Genomic DNA, 6,032 nt, shown 5'->3' on the forward strand with positions numbered 1-6,032 from the left:
TTCTTCCAGTCCAGCATTTCTCATGATGTACTCTGCATATAAGTTAAATAAGGAGGGTGACAATATACAGCCTTGACATACTCCTTTTCCTATTTGGAACCAGTCTGTTGTTCCATGCTCAGTTCTAACTGTTGCTTCCTGACCTGCATACAGGTTTCTCAAGAGGCAGGTCAGGTGGTCTGGTATTCCCATCTCTTAAAGAATTTTCCACAGTTTTAACGTGATCCACACAGTCAAAGGCTTTGGCATAGTCAATAAAGCAGAAATAGATGTTTTTGGGGAACTCTCTTGCCTTTTCTATGATCCAGCGGACGTTGGCAATTTGATCTCTGGTTCCTCTGCCCTTTCTAAACCCAGCTTGAACATCTGGAAGTTCACGGTTCATGTATTGCTGAAGCCTGGCTTGGAGAATTTTGATCATTACTTTACTAGTGTGTGAGATGAGTGCAATTGTGCAGTAGTTTGAGCATTCTTTGGCATTGCCTTTCTTTGGGATTGGAATGAAAACTGACCTTTTCCGGTCCTGTGGCCACTGCTGAGTTTTCCAAATTTGCTGGCATACTGAGTGCAGCACTTTCACAGCATCATCTTTCAGGATTTGACATAGCTCAACTGGAATTCCATCACCTCCACTAGCTTTGTTCATAGTGATGCTTCCTAAGGCCCACTTTACTTCACATTCCAGGATGTCTGGTTCTAGGTAACTGATCACACCATCGTGGTTATCTGGGTTGTGAATATCTTTTTTGTACAGTTCTTCTGTGTATTCTTGTGTCCTCTTCTTAATATCTTCTGTTTCTGTTAGGTCAATACCATTTCTGTTCTTTATTGATCCCATCTTTGCATAAAATGTTCCCTTGGTATCTCTAATTTTCTCGAAGAGATCTCTAGTCTTTTCCATTCTATTGCTTTCCTTTATTTCTTTGCATTGATTGCTGAGGAAGGCTTTCTTATCTCTCCTTGCTATTCTTTGGAACTCTGCATTCAAATGGGTGTATCTTTCCTTTTCTCCTTTGCTTTTTTTTTTTTTGCTTTTTGCTTCTCTTCTTTTCACAACTGTTTGTAAGGCCTACTCAGACAGCCATTGCCGGGAGCCGGTGAGGCATTCCGCTCGTGACAAAGGTCATGAGGAAGGAGGCTCGGCATACGCAAAGGCGGGATCGAGCCTCAGGAGTCCGCCCGGATATTCTCGAGCATTTTCCCCCCAAAAAAACCAGAGTCTGCCTACTTTATTGCTTTGTGCTCTCACCTCTGACTTTACTGGGGGCTGTCCCCTACCACCATCTCGCTCTCTCTCTGTCAAAGAGTTAACTTACAGCTCCAATTAATAAAGTTCCTGGGCAATTAGGAGTGTTTAAATCCAAACCCCTCATATGGCTCTCTAACTCGCCTGACAAGTTTACCCGGACTCCTGCAGCTATGCATACGATTGTTTACAGTCTCCTAGCCTCCAGAGGCATGGGAAGCTTAAGATATTCAAATAGCTTAGAGCCTCTCAGAGAGTTAGAAACTGTCAGAATAAACTAGTAAAGGATTTCATTGATGAGCCAATGCTTGTTGCCAAGTTTTCACATCCCCTGAATTGTATCCTTGAATGTGTATTAATTAATAGTTGGTATATAGAAAAAATAAGTAGTGGCCTTGGTGTTAGTAACTTTAGACCCTTAAGGTAATAAATTCTTTTCTTTGTTGTAAGCCCATTACACATCCGCCCTATAGGAATGCAATTTTATCTTTGGAAGATGGCGCCAAACCTTAAAATAATTACTCTTAGAGAAAATAAGTCTTTGTTGATAAGTCCTTGTCAAGAGTCATAAAATGTTAGTAGGCCTTCTGGCCAGAAGATGATGTAAATCACCTAAACCATTTGTATACGATAAATTTGCAGGAAAGAAACCCTGGTTTTTGATAAGAATCAAAGACTGCTGACTTTGCATCCCCTATTATCCTCTACGTGTAACTTAGGGTATATAAGCCCCTGTTGAAAATAAAGCTACGGGCCTTGCTCACCAACGCTTGGTCTCCCCATGTCATTCTTCCCTTTAACTTCCAGCTGAGTCTCCATCTGGAGCGCGGAACCCACCACACTTACTAATTATGCCTGGGCTTCTAAGACCCACTCGAGAAGGTGTCTAGGGTGAGGCACCTTCCGCTATTCGAGAGGGCGCCTGCGGCCTACGTAAGTGGTGCAAACTTCTTGTCTTGAAGTTTTATTGGTCTCCCGCGTAAACCAAGCTACTCAGCCTCTTTTCTCCACTGAATTTTCCTACTGAGCTATCCTCATTCTATTATTCTTTATATCTCTAATTAGCATATAAATAGTCGCCTAGGCCGTCTCTCCTTCGAATACCCTGGATCAGCTGGGGCTGGTCCCCAGCAAGCCATTTTGCTTTTTTGTATTTCTTTTTTTTGGGGGGGGATGGTCTTCATCCCTGTCTCCTTTACAATGTCATGAACTTCCATCCATAGTTCATCAGGCAGTCTGTCTATTAGATCTAGTCCCTTAAATCTATTTCTCACTTCCACTGTGTAAGGGATTTGATTTAGGTTATTCTTGAATGGTCTTGTGGTTTCCCCCATTTTCTTCAATTTAGTGTAAATTTGGCAATAGAGAGTTCATGATCTGAGCCACAGACAGTTCCTGGTCTTGTTGTTCCTGACTTTATAGAGCTTCTCCATCTTTGGCTGCAAAGAATACAATCAATCTGATTTCGGTGTTGGCCATCTGGTGATGTCCATGTGTAGAGTCTTCTCTTGTGTTGTTGGAAGAGGGTGTTTGGTATGACCAGTGCATTCTCTTGGCAAAACTCTATTAGTCTTTGCCCTGCTTCATTCTGTACCCCAAGGCCAAATTTGCCTGTTACTCCGGGTGTTTCTTGACTTCCTACTTTTGCATTCCAGTCCCCTATAATGAAAAGGACAACTTTTTGGGATATTAGTTCTAAAAGGTCTTGTAGGTTTTCATAGAACCTTTCAACTTCAGCTTCTTCAGCATTACTGGTCGGGGCATAGACTTGGATTATGCGATATTGAACGGTTTTCCTTGGAAATGAACAGAGTTCATTCTGTCATTTTTGAGATTGCATCCAAGTACTGCATTTCGGACTCTTTTGTTGACCATGATGGCTACTCCATTTCTTGTAAGGGATTCCTGCCCACAGTAGTGGATATAATGGTCATCTGAGTTAAATTCACCCATTCCAGTCCATTTTAGTTCATTGATTCCTAAAATGTTGACGTTCACTCTTGTCATCTCACTGGCACTTCCAATTTGCCTTGATTCATGGACCTAACATTCCAGATTCCTATGCAATATTGCTCTTTACAGCATCGGACTTTGCTTCTATCACCAGTCACAACCACAAATGGGTGTTGTTTTTGCTTTGGCTCCATCCCTTCATTCTTTCTGGAGTTATTTCTCCACTCATCTCCAGTAGCATATTGGGCACCTACCGACCTGGGGAGTTCATCTTTCAGTGTCCTATCTTTTTGCCTTTTCATACTGTTCATGGTACTCAGCAACAAAAGGAAATGCATTTGAGTCAGTGCTAATGAGGTGGATGAATTATTATACATGGCCTATTATACAGAGTGAAGTAAGTCAGAAAGAGGAAAACAAATAAAGGACAGAAATGGAATGGACTTAACAGAAGGAGAAGATATTAAGAACAGGTGGCAAGAATACACAGAAGAACTGTACAAAAAAGATATTCACAACCCAGATAACCACGATGGTGTGATCACCCTTCTCAGCCAGACATCCTGGAATGTGAAGTCAAATGGGCCTTAGAAAGCATCACTACAAACAAATGTAGTGGAGGTGATGGAATTCCAGTTGAGCTATGTCAAATCCTGAAAGATGATGCTGTGAAAGTGCTGCACTCAATATACCAGCAAATTTGGAAAACTCAGCAATGGCCACAGGACTGGAAAAGGTCAGTTTTCATTCCAATTCCAAAGAAAGGCAATGCCAAAGAATGCTCAAACTACTGCACAATTGTACTCATCTCACACGCTAGTAAAGTAATGCTCAAAATTCTCCAAGCCAGGCTTCAGTAGTACGTGAACCGTGAACTTCCAAATGTTCAAGCTGGGTTTAGAAAAGGCAGAGGAACCAGAGATCAAATTGCCAACATCCGCTGGATCATAGAAAAGGCAAGAGAGTTCCCGAAAAATATCTATTTCTGCTTTATTGACTACGCCAAAGCCTTTGACTGTGTGGATCACAATAAACTGTGGAAAATTCTTCAAGAAATGGGAATACCAGACCACCTGACCTGCCTCTTGAGAAACCTGTATGCAGGTCAGGAAGCAACAGTTAGAACTGAGCATGGAACAACAGACTGGTTCCAAATAGGAAAAGGAGTATGTCAAGGCTGTATATTGTCACCCTCCTTATTTAACTTATATGCAGAGTACATTATGAGAAACGCTGGTTGGAAGAAGCACAAGATGGAATCAACATTGTTGGGAGAATATCAGTACCCTCAGATATGCAGATGACAGCACCCTTATGGCAGAAAGTGAAAAGGAACTGAAAAGCCTCTTGATGAAAGTGGAAGAGGAGAGTGAAAAAGTTGGCTTAAAGCTCAACATTCAGAAAACTAAGCTCATGGCATATGGTCCCATCACTTCATGGGAAATAGATGGGAAAACCGTGGAAACAGTGTCAGACTTTATTTTTGGGGGGGCTCCAAAATCACTGCAGATGGTGATTGCAGCCATGAAATTAAAAGACACTTACTCCTTGGAAGGAAAGTTATGACCAACCTCAATAGCATATTGAAAATCAGAGACATTATTTTGTCAACAAAGGTCTGTCTAGTCATGCTATGGTTTTTCCAGTGGTCATGTATTAATATGAGAGTTGGACTGTGAAGAAAGCTGAGCACTGAAGAATTGATGCTTTTTGTTTGTTTGTTTGTTTGTTTGTTTTTTAGAATTGATGCTTTTGAACTGTGGTGCTGGAGAAGACTCTTGAGAGTCCTTTGGACTGCAAGGAGATCCAACCAGTCCATCCTAAAGAAGATAAGTCCTGGGTGTTCACTGGAAGGTCTGATGCTGAAGCTGAAACTCCAATACTTTGGCCACCTCATGCGAAGAGTTGACTCATTGGAAAAGACCCTGATGCTGGGAAGGACTGGGGGCAGGAGGAGAAGGGGACGACAGGGGATGCGATGGCTGGATGTCATCACCGACTTGATGGACGTGAGTCTGAGTGAACTCCGGGAGTTGGTGATGGACAGGGAGGCCTGGCGTGCTGCAGTCCATGGGGTCGCAAAGAGTCAGACACGACTGAGTGACCGAACTGAGAAAGATGGTACTGATGAACCAATTTTTAGGACAGACATAGAGAACAGACTTTTGGACACAGGGTGGGAAGGAGAGGGTAGGATGAGCAAAGAGTAGCATGGAAACATATACATTACCATATGTGAAACAGATAGCCAGTGGGATTTTCCTTATGTTTTAGGGAACTCAACCTGGGGCTCTGTGACAACAGAGGGGTGGGATGGATTGGGAAGTTGAGGGAGGTTCAAGAGGGAGGCTGATTCATATATTCCTATGGCTGATTCATGTTGATGTTTGGCAGAAACCAACTGAATATTGTAAAGCAATTATCCTTCAATTAAAAAATAAATAAAAAAAGAAAACCACCATCTGGATTTTCCTATAGGGTTGTGGTGATCATTAGTTCAGAAAATGTAAAAAATAACTGGAAAGAATCCCTGTATGTTACATGTCATCAAATGCAATGTTTGAAAACAGTAACTCAATGCAAGGAAGATCTATTTCCTTAATTAAAAATAATTAATTTAATCAATGTAAAGTCATATACAAAATTTCTAAAAATCATTTATAATTCAAAAGACCTTGAAACATACTTATCGATGCTTTAAGTCTTATAAGAAATGAGGCCATTTCCTTAGGTTGTTATTCATAAACAATAGGCAAAATAAAAACAGAGAATTTTGTATATATATATATATATAGGCCATTATTCATAGACAAGTAGGCAAAATAATAGCAGA

This window comes from Bos mutus, chromosome 2 (assembly GCF_027580195.1).
Source record: "Bos mutus isolate GX-2022 chromosome 2, NWIPB_WYAK_1.1, whole genome shotgun sequence".
Classification (NCBI taxonomy): domain Eukaryota; kingdom Metazoa; phylum Chordata; class Mammalia; order Artiodactyla; family Bovidae; genus Bos; species Bos mutus.